The sequence below is a fragment of the Pinus tabuliformis genome, chromosome 6 (genome assembly GCF_031772625.1).
Source record: "Pinus tabuliformis cultivar Carrire ecotype Pingquan chromosome 6, CPIR1, whole genome shotgun sequence".
NCBI lineage: Eukaryota > Viridiplantae > Streptophyta > Pinopsida > Pinales > Pinaceae > Pinus > Pinus tabuliformis.
The window spans coordinates 1671725934-1671742293 of NC_142292.1; positions in this window are offsets into that span (position 1 = coordinate 1671725934).

Here is a 16360-nt window from a genome sequence, read left to right on the forward strand (position 1 = left end):
TTTTTATAAGTATGTTGGTGTTCCATTTGATGCAAGTAATCCAAACATTGTCCCTATCACACCAGTGATAAGAGGAAATCAAAAAAAAAAATCCTTTGAAGGCATGGGCTCTCACAATCCACAAGTCACAGGGCTTGAATTTAGAACGAGCATTAGTTGATATCGAGAATAAAGAGCAACAAGGCCTTACCTTCATAGCCATATCAAGAGTGAATCAATATATGGTTTACACATTGCACCACCTTTCTCTTTTCAACGTTATGCCAAGATGAAAGATAGTGCATATGTTACAATTAGGAAGAAAGAAGAGGAGCAATTGAATTCCATCTCGCTATGACATACAACTAATAACATTATGACCTTCTTTATTGTATTTTTTTAATTTATTTTATCATCCTCTTGATTTACTTTTAATATAATAATCATTTTCATATATTTATGAGATTAATAAATTCATCATATTCATAGTAATATTTGAGAAAGTTTTTCACATCGTTTTTCATGTTGTTCAATTTTATTTTTTTTGAGTGCCTAGTGTTCCTTTCTTTACAACAGACCATTCAGACATAAACAATGAGTTATATGAACCAATCATTGAAAATCATTTTTATATCGGGTTCATATTGATATTAATATTGTGGATTCATATTACATCATGAAATGCAAAAATGGAGGTTTTGAATATTGACCATCACCATGGCCAATATTCATTTTTGGAATATTGGCCACAGTTTTTTCTATTGCATTGTGAAATGAGGCTTATATTTGTAGAAATTTTTATATCATTTGGTTCATGTAACACTAGATTGTTTTTTTTCATTTAACATTATAACATTAAGTTTTTTAACATAAATACAAATCGGGTTTATGTTTTATGTATATGTGTGTGTGTATGTGTCTTTATTCATTTTTCTTTTGTTTTTTTGTCTTTCAAATGCAGATATGGATAATAATGATGTCATCTGTTATTCCATAACAGTGTGCAATATTGTTGGAGCTATAAGTTTTCTTTCCTATCTTTGGAACAAGTTTGATAGAAAACATGGGTTTCATTCTACTTTTATTGACGTTCATATTCGTGAGCTAGAAGAATCGAAAACACATGTAAAATACTTGTTACATGTGCACCAGAGGGAGACTGGGAGGAGAACAAAAAGGAATTGGTTGGAAAGCGTTAAGTATCGTGATCATTGTCTTGTTGATTTAATTGGTGATGCTTTTGTCATTGGTCTGGTTGAGCGTTGGAAGAGGCCACTCCATAGGTGACTTTTGATGGACTGTTTCGAGTTCTATTTTGTAGTTGAATTATTTGATGTAAAGAAAACAAAATATATATGTTAATAATCAATGTTCCTTTTGTGGTTGCGATGTTGGTGAAATTGAATTTTTTTTCTCGTTGTTGTTTTTATGTAGAAAATTGTATATCTATAGTCTTAAAATGTCTATTATGTTGTTCTTCTTTAAATCCAATGTGTGCAATTTAGATGTGTTTTTTGCATTTATGTTCCTTTGCTCCAATGGCAGTGTTACTATTTTATTTCTTTCTCTTTAATTTGTGATTGTTGTGGTATTTTGTGTGGATCCCTTCACTTTGTTCACGTCTTTCATAAATGAAAATGTTGTTTAAATTTATAATATTATTGTTGGGATTTCATGTTCTAGGTGTTTATATCAATATTCTTGATATTTATACTATTAATACATTCATGTATTGATGTCAATGTATCTATGGCTTAAAATTTATTTATTGTTTATAATGTAGTGATATAAATGTGTTATTATTAATGTGATGATGATTTATCATGTTTTAATACTATGGTTTGCAATGTGGTTCTTAAATTGGTTTTGGTTTATCTTTTTTTATTATTTTTTTGTGTTATAGCATTATTTATGTTTATAATATTGATACCATGGATTTAGGGCTTAGGTTCGGTTTACTATATCCTTGGGTTTATAATATTAAATGATTAGGTTTATTTGTTATTTAAGTTTGTAATATTAATAATTCCTCTGATTTATCATTTATTCCCTTTGTTTTATTAATCCCCAATATTAAGGTTTAAATAATAGTCCTAAGGTTTAATATTAATCCCTTACGTTTATAATGTTTATCCCTTCAATTTATTAGTGTGTTTCTATCATAATATTAACAATCCCTAGGTTTTATTCGTCCCTTAGGTTTATAATATTCATAGTCACGTGGGTTCATCAATATGTTGGGTTTTAAATATTAATTCCTATGTTCTATTAATCCCTTCTTTTTTTAATATTGATCCCTTGCCATTTTTGATCCCTTGCATTTGTAATATTTCTCCCTTGGGTTTATTAATTCCTTAGGTTTATAATTTCAAATGCTTGGGTTTCTTCGTTCTATTAATCCCTTTGTTTTATTAATCATGTGACCTTAAAAACTTAATTCCTGGGGTTTATTAATCGTTTTGGTTTTTAATATTAGCTCGTTGTGTTTATTGATTCCTTGGGTATATTGATACCTTGAATTTATTAATCATTTATTTTTATAATATTAATGCCTTGGGTTTGTAATATTAATAATCTCTTGGTTTTATAAAACCCAAATATCAAGGGTTAAATATTTTTCCAACTATTTATGATTATATCAATATCACAATAAATTAATCTAATATGGAAATCAACCATGGTAAACCATGTTTATTTTAGGGTTTACAATATTCATGCTAGGGTTTATATGCATTGAGTTTATAATTTTTATCCCTTAGGTTTATTATTCCCTTGGGTTTATAATATCAATCCTTTCGGTTTATTGATCTAAGGGTTCATATTCCTAGGGTTTAATATTATTCAACAATGGTCAATAATAAACAACCATGTTTGACCATGATCAACCATTATCCAACATCAATCTCTTGGGTTTATTATTCCCCGTTCAACTATGGTTTATTATGATCTCAACCATGGTCAACCATGGTCCAACATGGAATTGTGATAAGGATTGTCTCACTATGAAAAACAATGATGGTTAGTCATGTTTATTTTAGTGTTTATAATATTTGTCTTAAGTTTTATGTACATTGGGTTTATAATATTAGTCCCTTGGGTTTAATATTATTCACTTGGGTTCATAATCCCTTGGGGTTTTAGTGTTAATACCTTGGGTTTATTATTCCTTTGGGTTTATAATATCAATCCCTTGGGTTTATTATTCCCTTAGGCTTACAATATCAATCATGGTCAACCATTATAAATCGTTTCCAACCATGGTCAACCATGGTTGAATGTCGCATTGTGACAAGGATTGTCTCACCATGAAAATAAACCATGTTTATTTTAGTGTTTGTAATATGTATATTAGGGTTCACCACTGTGGGTTTATAATATTAGTATCTTGGGTTTAATATTATTCCCTTGGGTTTATTATTAGGTTGGGTTTACAATATAAATCATGGCCAACTTTATTAATCTCTCATGTCTGTAATATCCATCAGTTCCGATTTTTGATCCCTTGGGTTTTTAATATTTATCCCTTGGGTTCACTAATTCGTTGGGTTTTTAATATCAAATGGTTGGGTTTATTATTTCCTTTGGTTTATAGTATTAATAATCCATTTGGTTTATTAATTCCTTGAGTTTAAAATATTAATTGTTAGGGTTTATTAATTCAACCAAGTTTATTTTAGTATTTTTAATATTTATCTTAGGGTTTGTATACCTTGGATTTATATTATTAGTCCCTTTTGTTTAATATTATTCCCTTAGGTTCATAATACCTTGGGGTTTTAGTATTCATCCCTTGGGTTTATTTTTCCTTTGTGTTTATAATATCAATCGCTTGGGTTTATTATTCCCAAGTCAAACATGGTTTATTATGATCTCAACCATGGTCCAACACGGAATTGTGATAATTATTGTCTCAATATGAAAATCAACAATGGTTGATCATGTTTATTTTAGTGTTTATAATATTTATCTTAGGGTTTATATATGTTTGGTTTATACTATTAGTCCCTTGGGTTTAATATTATTCCCTTGGGTTCATAATCCCTTTGGGTTTTAGTATTAATCCCTTCATTTTATTATTCCTTTGGGTTTCTCATATTAATCCCTTGGGTTTATTATTCCCTTAGGTTTATAATATCGATCATGGTCAACCATTGTCAATCATGGCCAACCATGGTCAACCATGGTTAAATGTCACATTGTGACAAGGATTGTGTCACCATGAAAATAAATCATGTTTATTTTAGTCTTTGTAATATTTATATTTGGGTTTGCAAATGTCGGGTCCATGATATTAGTCCCTTGGATTTAATATTATTCCCTTAGGTTCATAATCCCTTGGGGTTTTAGTATTAATCCCTTGGGTTTATTATTCATTTAGGTTTATATATCAATCCCTTAGGTTTATTATTCTGCAGTCAACCATGGATTATTATGAAGTCAACCATAGTCAACCATGTTCCAACATGGAATTGTGATAAGGATTGTCTCAAAATTAAAATCAATGATGGTCAATCATGCTTATTTTAGTGTTTATAATATTTATCTTAGGGTTTATATACGTTAGGTTTATAATATTAGTCCCCTGGGTTTAATATTATTCCCTGGGGTTCATAATCCTTTGGGGTTTTAGTATTAACCCCTCGGGTTTATTATTCCTTTGGGTTTATAATATCAATCACTTCGGTTTATTATTCCCTTAGGTTTATAATATCGATCATGGTCAACCATTGACAATCATAGCTAGCCATGGTTAGCCATAGTTGAATGTCACATTATGACAAGGATTTTCTCACCATGAAAATAAATCATGCTTATTTTAGTCTTTCTAATATTTATATTAGCGTTTACCAATGTTGGGTTTATAATATTAGTCCCTTGGGTTTAATATTATTTCCTTGGGTTAATAATCCCTTGGGGTTTTAGTATTAATCCTTTGGGTTTATTATTAACTTGGGTTTATAATATCAATCATGGTCAACTTTATTAATCTCTTGTGTTTGTAATATCAATCCTTTGCGCTTCTTGATCCCTTAGGTTTTTAATATTTATACCTTGGGTTCACTAATTCCTTGGGTTTATTATATTAAATGATTTTGTTTATTAGTTCCTTGGGTTTATAATATTATTCCATTTTGTTTAATATTATTCCCTCAGGTTCATAATCCCTTGGAATTTCAATATTAATCCCTTGGGTAATAATAATATTATAACAATAATATAATAAATATTTATAAATAATATAATACTGAAATCCCAAGGGATTATGAACCCTAGGGAATAATATTAAATAAAAGGAATTAATAATATAAATCCAATGTATACAAACCCTAAGATAAATATTAAAAATACTAAAATAAATATGGTTGAATTAATAAAGCCTAAAAATTATAATAAAATAATAATAAGCATAAGAATAATTATTATTATAATTAATTTATATTACTAATATTATTATGAGTTTATATTATTATAATAATAATAATATAATAATCATAAGCATATAAATATATAAGAATATCGTTGTTATTATTTATATATTTATTAATAATGATAAATAGTTGGTCTTTAAAAAAGTACACACAATAATTCCCTTATCACAATTTTAATTATTATTGGATCATGGTTGTTATTATGAGTTAATATTATTATTTGAATTTAAAATAAATATGATATTTTTCGAATTTAAATAATTTTATAGCTACATTCCTTATCCTAATTTTATAAAATTATCAATTTTGTCGTTCCATTTTTGTATGCTCTTTTCCGCCGTGCCTTAGTGTGATGTCGAAAAATCAGAAACATTGAGGAAAATTGTTAGTTTCCAGGTAAAGCTAATTTCAAACCATAAGGTTTTTTTTTGTATTTCCATTTTGGGTTTTGTGGTTTTTGTTTTGTAGGCCAAAAAGAGCTTTCTCAAGTAAGCACGCACCCCAAAGCTTCGGTGCCTACCAAAAAAAACCTTCCTCTTTTCCAAAAATTACTAACCTTCTAAACTAGCTCACTTGGTCCAAAGTTACTTCATGAGAATAGAGGTCTTTAGTTCAAGTCTTTCTTTTTGTTGAGTTACTTTTTAAAAAACCACATGTAACTTGTGTTTTAAAGTTACTTTATGTAAAACTGTTCTCACCCACTACAAAAAGTGAGTCACTTATAATTCTAAAGTCTCTTTATCTTTTATTTAAGTTACGATTTAGTGGGTAGCTCATAAAGTACCATTGTAAAAGTGGCTTTCACTTATTTATAGAAGTGAGTCATACATTTTTTTTAAAAGTGAGCTAATTAGATTAAGTCTGGAAAGGGGGCAAATTTTTTTAAATATAAGATTATCATTCATTTCCGCACATTGCCACACTTCTTCGACATCTTCAACAATTGTTCTTCAAAAAGCCATAGCTTCTTCATTGGAAGCCGTTTTCAGAGCCGTTTTTCTTGAATCAACATATTTTTTCGAGATCTTTCCGTTGGAACACTTAGTTTCAACATCTATAGCTTCAGTTTCTATTAAAATGGAAAGTCCATGCCAGGTTATTCTTGACAGCACCAACTACTTCCAATGGTGGTCCTACATTGTGGATTTACTTAGAAATAAAGGTATTTACAAAATAGCCTCAGGCCAAGAAACCAAATCGAAAGATGAAGATAAGGCAACCAAATGGGAAAATAGGCAAGATCAAGCACGTGGGTTGATAGGGATGTCTATTTCTCTAGACCTTAGATTCCATATCGCAGAACTTGATACTCCTAATGAAGCAATGAAATAGATCACTAAAGTTTTTGGAATTAAAAATGAACTTAGAGCCCATCAACTCGAAAATGAGTTGCTTACATTGGACCCCAATAATTTTTCTTCCATTGAAGATTTTTGGTCCAAGTTCAAGACCCTTAGACTTCTCTTGGAAGGTGTTAAGGTTAAGAAAGAAGATGGTAAACTTATATATTCCATTCTTACTAAGTTGGGACCATCCTACTTTGTGTTTGTTTCCACATTCCATTCTACAAGAGAAGCCTTCATTTCTCAATGACAAGACTACAAGTCCCCTTCCTTTGATGTTGTTTGTGATTCTTTAATAAGAGAACAAGAAAAAATCTTACACCTTGGTCTTCTTAATCTTGGAAACTCTTATAAGAAAGCCTTAGCTGCCCAACAACAACCAAATTCAAATAATCCAAAGAAGCCATATCCTAAAAAGAATGGTCCTAAACCAAATAAGGGTGCTAAGCAATTTCAATCTCAAAATGAAAAATCATTTCAACAAAATGATAAGGCAAATAAAAACAAAGGGAAGAAGATTGATAGACATTGCCACTTTTGTAATCGAGATGGCCACTTAGAATCCAAATGCTTTAAGAAGATGGAAGCCTTGGAAGCAGCAATGAAGAAGCATAACATCCATTTGGAGCACTCTTCAACTTCAACTTCATCTTCAGGAATAGCACTTTTTGCATGTGGTTGTCAAACATCTCGGTCCGGATATGCACTAAATGTATCTTCTTCTTCTAAATCTCATGAGTGGCTCATTGATTCTGGAGCTTCTTATCACATGGCCAAAAACAAAGCCATGTTTTCTTCTTTAAATGATTGTAACACCAAAAATATATATGTAGGTGATGATATATCTCTTAGTGTTGTAGGGATTGGAACTGTTCATATAGACAATGGTCAATTTAATGATGTATTATGTGTTCCAACCTTATCCTGCAACCTTCTATCTGTATATCAAATAACTAATGCAGGTGAAGGTAAAATCGTTGAATTTTCATCTCACAATGTTGTAATTAAGGACCTAAGAGATCCTAGACAGATTTTAGCTACTGGATTGTTGATGATTCTACAAGGTTGTATAAGTTTAACAACTTTGGGTCATTAAATCTTCCCTCAGTATTTGTTGCTCATAATGATGAAGTGACAAAACTTTGGCATGAGTGATTTGGTCACATAAACTATCACTCCCTTTAGAATCTATGTAAAGAAAATATGGTGACAGGCCTTCTGATGGTATCTTGTAGAGATGGTGTTTGTTCCGAATGTGTAGTCAGAAAACATCATCAGGATAGTTCTGAAAAACGTGCCTCTTGGCACGCCTCAGGCCCTTTACAACTTATGCATGGTGATTTATGTGGTCCACTTCCAGTTGTTTCATTCTGTGGCTACAAGAATTTCATAACTTTCATTGATGATTTCTCCAAACGCACTTGGGTATACTTCTTAAAACTCAAGAGTGAAGTATTTGACATGTTCTTGGCCTTTAATGCCTTTTTTGAAAAACAATCTAGACATCAAATTCTTAAGCTAAGATCTCATAATGGCAGACAATATGTCAACCGAAAATTCATCAACTTTTACACTAAGAATGGAATTCAAATGCAACATATTGTTCCATATACTCCACAACAAAATGGTGTAGCTGAATGGAAGAATCACACCTTAAAGGAAATGGCTAATTGTATATTTCAATCTGAAGGACTTAGTCTTAATTTTTGGGCAGAAGCAATTAACTATGCAAATTACATAATAAATTGCACTCCTACTAAGTTTTTAAAGAATACCACTCCAGAAGAAGCATGGAGCTCAATTAAACAAGATGTAAGTCACTTTCGTGTTTTTGGAAGTGAAGCATGGGCCCATATTCTAGATGAGAAACATAAAGCTTTAGAACCTAAGAGTGAAAATGTATTTTTGTTGGATATTCTGAAGATGTCAAAGGATACAGACTTATTCCACTTAAGTCCAAAAATGTTTTCATTAAAAGAGATGTAAAGTTTGCTAAAAATATATCGACCTATGAGCCTAGTTCGGCGGATGTAACGCCTCTCTGTATCCCCTCTACTTCTGAAAATATTTCTTCTTCAGATGATGAAAGCAAGGATGACAATCCTCCCCCACCTTCTCAGAATCCTCCTTCAGCTCCTTAGCTTCCAAAATGGGTCCATGCTAGTCGGAATGCAGCAGGTTCTCTTACTGGTGATCCTACGGATCAGCGATGTACACGTTCTCAGTTCGATAGAGCCTCTTCTTTACTAGCTCAAGCTTCGTCTAATTATGATCTTGACACCTTTGCAGAAACTTCAGGCCATCTAGATTGGGACATAGCTATGAATGAAGAATATCGTTCATTATTGGCAAATGATACATGGGACCTTGTTCCCCTTCCAAAGGGACGAAAACTTGTTAGAAAAGTATGGACCAGATAGAAAACTTGTTAGAACCAAGTATGGACCAGAGAGAAAAGTTGATAAAAATAAAGCTCGTCTTGTTGCTAAGGGTTTTTCACAAGTTGAAGGCATTGAATATACTGAAACCTTCTCCCCTTATGCCAAAATGAACTCTATCTACATTTTTCTTTCCCTTGTCGCCTCTTTCAAATGGGAAGTCCATCAGATGGATGTTAAATCTGCCTTCTTACATGGGGACTTGCATTAATAAATCTATATGGAACAACCTACTGGCTTTATACAAACAGACTCCAACCTTGTATGTCAGCTTAAGAAATCCCTTTATGGTCTCAAGCAAGCCCCTTGGGCTTGGTATGCCAAAATGGATAGCTTTCTTTTAGAAACTAGATTTTCTAGGTGTCATTCTGACGATACAGTCTACACCAAGAAAGTGGGCAAGTCTCTTATCATTCTTGTTCTTTATGTTGATGATCTTATCCTTACTAGTAGTGATCCCAACCTTATAAACCATGTGAAGTCCAGCCTTAAGAAGAAGTTTGAAATGACAAACTTATGACACTTGCATTATTTTCTTGGTCTTCAAGTCCTGCAATCCAAGGAAGGTATTTTCGTTTCCTAGTCCAAATACGCATGTGATCTTCTACGCCATTTTCACATGGAAGACTGTAAGCCAGTCCCTTCTCCCTTTTAGTTTGGAGCCAAAATTTCAATCACTTGTACTTCCCCTAAAGTTGATGCTACCTTATATCGTCAACTTGTCGGAAAACTTTTGTATCTGACCCATACTCGTCCTAACCTTTCCTTTGTTGTTGGCCTTATTGCCCAGTTTATGTAAAACCCACATGAAAGTCATTGGAAAGCAGCTAAAAGAATACTTTCTTATGTTCAAGGTATAATCCAGTTTGGGATTCGTTACAGTGCATAAGCATCTCCTCTATTAGTTCGTTTCACTGATTCTGATTGGGCTGGTGATCCTAATGATCGAAAGTCTACTGCAAGTTATGTGTTCACTCTTGGTTCAGGACCTATTACATGGGCTTGAAAGAAACAAAGTGCCATTTCCCTTTCTTCAGCAGAGGTAGAGTATCGTGGTGTCGTAGAAGCTAGTAAGGAAGCCATATGGCTTCGTCAGATCTTGTCAGAGTTTGGCTTTCAGCAACAACATCCGACTACAATTTGGTGTGATGATCCAGTTCAATATTGTTCAACAGATGATCAAGTTGTATACATCTTTACAAAGGCTCTCACAGAGGCGAAGTTTAATAAAATTCGATTTATGGTTAGAGTTTAGGAAGTTGTCACTAAGGGGGGATAGGCTCTAATGCCTCCTTCCTTCTCCTATTGTGTCATATTTGTACATCCTTCAATCCTATCCCAAATTGTTCTTAAGGGGGGATGTTAGGATATTCTGACACATAGGAAATAGTTAAGTATAACTTGGTCTAGTGTAGAGTTAGGTAAAGTGTATTTCTTTACTATGTACTTTTGTAACTTACAATTCAACAGTCATGATATCTAGTGATCCAACGATTCATTATCTGCTCGGTATTACCAACACTTGATCTGTGGCTTAACACCTGATTGGTCCATGATCTCTATTTAAAGAGCATGGAGGGTCATTTCTAGGGTAATCGTTTATGAGAGAAGCTTATGTAAATTTTCATTCTTTTATTAATAAATTGCATGAAGTGGCCACGTTGGCTCAAGCCATGGACTGTTTCCCTCTTTGAGGGTTTTAACCATGTCAAGAATACTGGTGTATTGATCTGTGATCTGCTTGTGAGCGATGTCCTTTGGTGTTATGTCTGAGGAACTTACCCTGTAAATTCCTACAATTTCTTCCCAATGGCTACTCAAACACTTTGGATATTTCCCCTTTTGTTTTGTTTTCCTCCAAGTGTCTAGTCATAAACTTTGGATGTTGTTTCCCACTATTCCACAAAACTTATCTCCAATAATCGAAACATACAGAGGAAATATTACCCTTTTCCGAAAAAAAATCTCTCTTTTTCTACTACTCTTTTGTAGAGTTGTGATTTGCAACGGTCAGATCACCTTCCTTCCATTACCTTTATCCCACTCTCTTCACTTTTACTCATTCACTAGAGAGTGACTTCCGTCACAAGGAGAACGAGAAATCCACATCTCATGAGCATAAATTATAGTTAATCTTTTGTGACGCTAGATTAGTTTTTTGCCAACTCCTGTAAGTGTCGCGTGGAGCATGAGAAATAAGAGCTTAAGGGTTCATGTCTCCCAAGGCATGGAGTAAATTGCTAACGAGCTCTGGGTAAAAGTATCCTATGGGCTTTGAAAGTAAAAGAAAGAGAAATTTGGTAGTCATGATTAAGGGTTTATCCAGATGGAATGAATAAATCACCCCATTGAATTTACAGTTAAATCAACTATCTTTAATACTAATCCACAACTCAAGTGAGAAATATATCAATTAGAAGTGAAGGGAAAAGCAATCAAAGTCCAACGTGCTCATCGAAGCCTACGTAAGGATACAAAAAATGAATACTAAACACGAGAATGAATGATGAAACTTTGTAATGTACTAATAATCCAATCCACCATGTGTTGTATCAAATGAGAAATATATTATTATTGTATATTATTATCAACTTTGACTGTCAACATTGAGTTTATATTATTATCAACTTTGAGTTATAATTTTGTTGCATCATATTATTATTATCACTAGCTTTTTATTAAATAATTATTGTTGATATATTATTAGAAATTTTGTGCGCTAACATAAATAATAAAGTTCACAAAAATAATGATACCTTTTGTAGCTATCTAGAAACAAAAAAATAATGTGAACAAATATTTGACCAAAAAAAATAAAAAAAGAGATGGTCAAGATTTAAGATTTTTGCTTTTATAATATACCACTTATTGCACAAAAAGAGAAACTCAACACTATTTATTTCATCTTATAGTATGTTATTCATTAACATGACATATGTACAGATAGATCATGTTTTTGGGGTAGCTCACTTGATAGAGCACATAAATTTATTATGTAAAATATTATGAGTTTTTTTATTTTGATCCCCTGATTAACCCATGTTCACTTTAGGGGTATGTGTGGTGCACCTGGTGGTAGCTAATGGAAGTGACTCCATGTCATGTGAGTATGAGACCACTCTATTTTCCAACTCATTTGGTCACAACATAAATATGTATGGGTGTGTATTAAAATAATCCATGAGTGGATCCCATATAAAATTTAAGTCATTCACCATACCAAAATAAATACTTTTTCCACATAATATATATAAAAATATATTACAATTAAGTAAGCCATGAGTGGATGTTATATTTAGTTAAATTATTCATAAATCTGAAACAAATAGTTTTCACCAAACATATATATCAAACTACATTAAAAGAGATCGATATACACCGATTGGTGCAATTTTTCTCCTTCCAAAAATTAATGGCATAGATTGGTGTATATAAACCACTTTTAATGTGGTTGTTATAGTTGAAAGACAACGTGCATGGGTAGGATTAGTAAACCTTGATTTAATATGGCAAAATATGGTCAAATTTATGGTTGATGGAGGGTGACGATGGTTGACTACAGTGGATGGTGGTTTACCACGGTTGACTATGGTTTACCATGGTTGACTATGTCGAGGATGGTTTTCCATGTTTGGCTATGTTTCACTATGGATAACAATGGTTTAAGAAGGTCGACCATGGTTCATGGTTATTAACCATGGTTAAAAAGTGTATGTTTGGCTATGTTTCACTATGGATAACAATGGTTTAAGAAGGTCGACCATGGTTCATGGTCATTAACCATGGTTAAAAAGTGTTCACAAGGATTAGGCGTAATTTACCATTGGATCCAGGTGTTGACCATTGTTCAATGTGGTTAAATATGGTGGACCATAATAACCATGTTTTACTATGTTTGAAATTGTTGAGAATGTTTCACCATGAATTTGAAAATTGTTATCTAAGTCATCTCTCTAGTTAACTTTGTTAATCAACCATTCAAATGAGTTTTGGAAGAATATGCTATGGCCATCGTTGACAATGTTGAAAGAATATGCTATGGTCATGGTTGACGATGAACATTCAAGATAAAATTTTAATCATATGTCCTTGTTCCGTAACCTAGTTGTTTTGTGTTAAGGAACTCAATCACGGAGGTTTAAATGGCATGCAAATGTTTTCTTCTATGTGAGGGAGTCCATCTGTTTGATGATTCTAATTACATAAGAAACCATAATTATCAATTCCAATTCCAATTCCAATTAGATGGATTCAAATAAGTAAATAATATACCAATATTAACACTAACACATATCTCGATGTCGTTTCTATCACTCCGAATTTGATGGTTTTGCCTTTTGACATTCATCTAACCAGTCAGTAAATCTGCAAATGAGATGAAATACAATCGTTGTAATGTAAATAAGATGAAATGCAATCGTTAAAACATAAATATGTCAATATATCTGCAAATTAAATGAAATACAATCTTTATAATGTAAACAAGATGAAATGCAATCGATAAAACATAAATAATTATAGCATATGAAAATGTAAAATATAATGTTTCATTCGATACAGTTTACAGTTTGTTTTCATGGGATCGCTGGAGACTTACACGTCAATGGGCTCGCTCAAATCTGAATACATTTGATAGAAAGGAAAAAAGCATTATTGGTTAGCCCATATCCATGTAAAACGAATCTCGAATGAAAGAAGTGACTTGATACACACTAAGAAGTTAATAACATGGAAACTCACGGTTGATTGTCATGGAGTAGGCGGCTGCGCACATCCTACACTTGAGTTCTCCGATCATTTGCTTTCGATCCCTATTGCATGGGCCAATTATATATATGCGCGTTAATATATATAAATCATAAAATAATAAGTAAATAATATACAAATATTAACACATGATCTCGATGTCACGTTTCTATCACTCCGAATTTGATTGTTTTGCCTTTTGACATTCATCCAACCAGTCAGTAAATCTGCAAACGAGATGAAATACAATCGTTATAATGTAAACGAGATGAAATGCAATCGATTAAACATAAATAATTATAGCATACAAAAATGTAAAATATAATGTTTCATTCGATACAGTTTACAGTTTGTTTTCATCAGATCGCTGGAGACTTACACGTCAATGGGCTCGCTCAAATCTGAATACATTGATAGAAAGGAAAAAAGCATTATTGGTTAGCCCATATCCATGTAAAACTTATAATTCGAGATAACATGGAAACTCACTGTTGATTGTCATGGAGTAGGCGGCTGCGCACATCCTACACTTGAGTTCTCCGATCATTTGCTTTCGATCCCTATTGCATGAGCCAATTATATATGTATGCGCGTTAATATATATAAATCATAAAATTGTGAAGAACTGAAAAACACGAAGGATAGCTCACATGGCACATTCCACTCCCGCTGGATGGCTACAAAATGGACAGTTGAAAACAGTTTCTAATTTTGGTTGCTTTTTGCGCGGCTTATTTCGTCAAATCATTGAGTATTTGCGATTGTTATTATGGGAAAAAGAAAGAAATCACATATCAAAAAGCAGAGGATATATATGTATACATGACCAAGGAAAGATGTGATGGCCGATTGCGATGAGGTTTAACCTTGAAATCCGTACAAAAATCATACGGAAGGGCGAAAAAGGTATGTTTGAGAGTGTTTTCCTTATTTAAAGGGTTTTATAAAGAGTTAGCGTCGAATGAAGGATTTGTGGGTTAAATGCATATGTTAGCCAAGGTTGGAAAAGGGAAGGTTTCATATGTATATGCAAAGGGTTTATATCATTATATATAGGTTATGAAGAATTGATGAATCCCGATAGAAAGGAGAAAGGGTTGTATTGTGGAAATGTCCTGATAGAGGGTTTAAAGCGGGGTGATTGAGTTCCGACCCAAAGGAACTATAGATAAAGGGGGCCTTAACCATTCATGTTTAAAGATTTGACTCTGGAGAGAGTTAAATTCCTGGGACAAGGTATTTATGCTTCTTTATGCATACTGTGGGTATGTGCAGGGGTAACCCTGCGTCAATTTTGGTATCAGAGATTATAAATGAACCATTTGGTATAAGGCAGAACAAAGTGATTTTGTATGAGAGTTTCTTTGAAAGAGTTCATAACAGAGATATTTGGAAAGATCTATACGTAGGTAAGGGAGGTAAGGTTCTAATCTGACAACAAGGCAACCATAGTACAGCTAGGAGAATGGAGAAGAACAGTTTAGTTCTTAGAGGTAGGTGAATAAGATTTAAAAAGAGATTGCAGAGACAGGAAGAATCCATTGCGATGTTTTGAAGAATGGAGGTTCACTCGAATGTGAAGAGTGGATGGAGAAACCATGGAGTATCTCAGCAAAAGGAGATTAAGACGCAATAATGGAAGGAATTGTTAAGGATTTATGGGTGGAAAGAAAACTTAGCAAGAAGGAATTGTTGCTGATAGTTGAGCTTCACCAAGATAAAATCAGAGGATTGGAAGAAAGAATCAGATTCTAAATCTGATTGACAGTGATTAAATATTGAGAATTTGTGCAGTGGAAGCATAAAGATATGTTGAATTAGTGGAACTTTATAGCAGGATTATAGTAGTTACATTGTAAGAGAGATGTTTGTAAGTTTTTGAAGAAGCAGAGTTTGAAGAAACAACTGAAAGCTAGTGGAAAGGGTAGTCCATTCAAAAGTGCAAGTGAGTGGGAGAACAAGATTAGACAAAGGTCCTGAAGGTAAGATGATATGGTTTTATACTAATTAGATTGAAGATTAGAAGGTTGTAGTCTTTGCATTGAAGCAAGAGTATTGTTGCAATTCCCAAAAGGAAATTCCACAAAGGATGTGGTTAGAATTGCTAAGAGATAAAGGAAGCTGATAAGAGTTTCTAAGTGGAAGCAGAAATGTGGCAGAACCTTGAGGAATTCCAACAGAGATTGGATAAAGAGGACAGTGGTGTTCTTGGAAATTACAAATGAGTTGAAGCCCAGAAGGAGCAAAGAGAATTGCTCAAAGGAGGTTCCAGACATAGAGAACTAATTGCTTGTGTTCAGGCGGAGTTTTCATTTGTAAACGAAAAGGATATGTATTAAGTGCCGATAGTGTATTTCCCAATTCTAAAGGGAAATCACATATCGAAAAGTGGAGGATATATATGTATACATGACCAAGGAGAGAT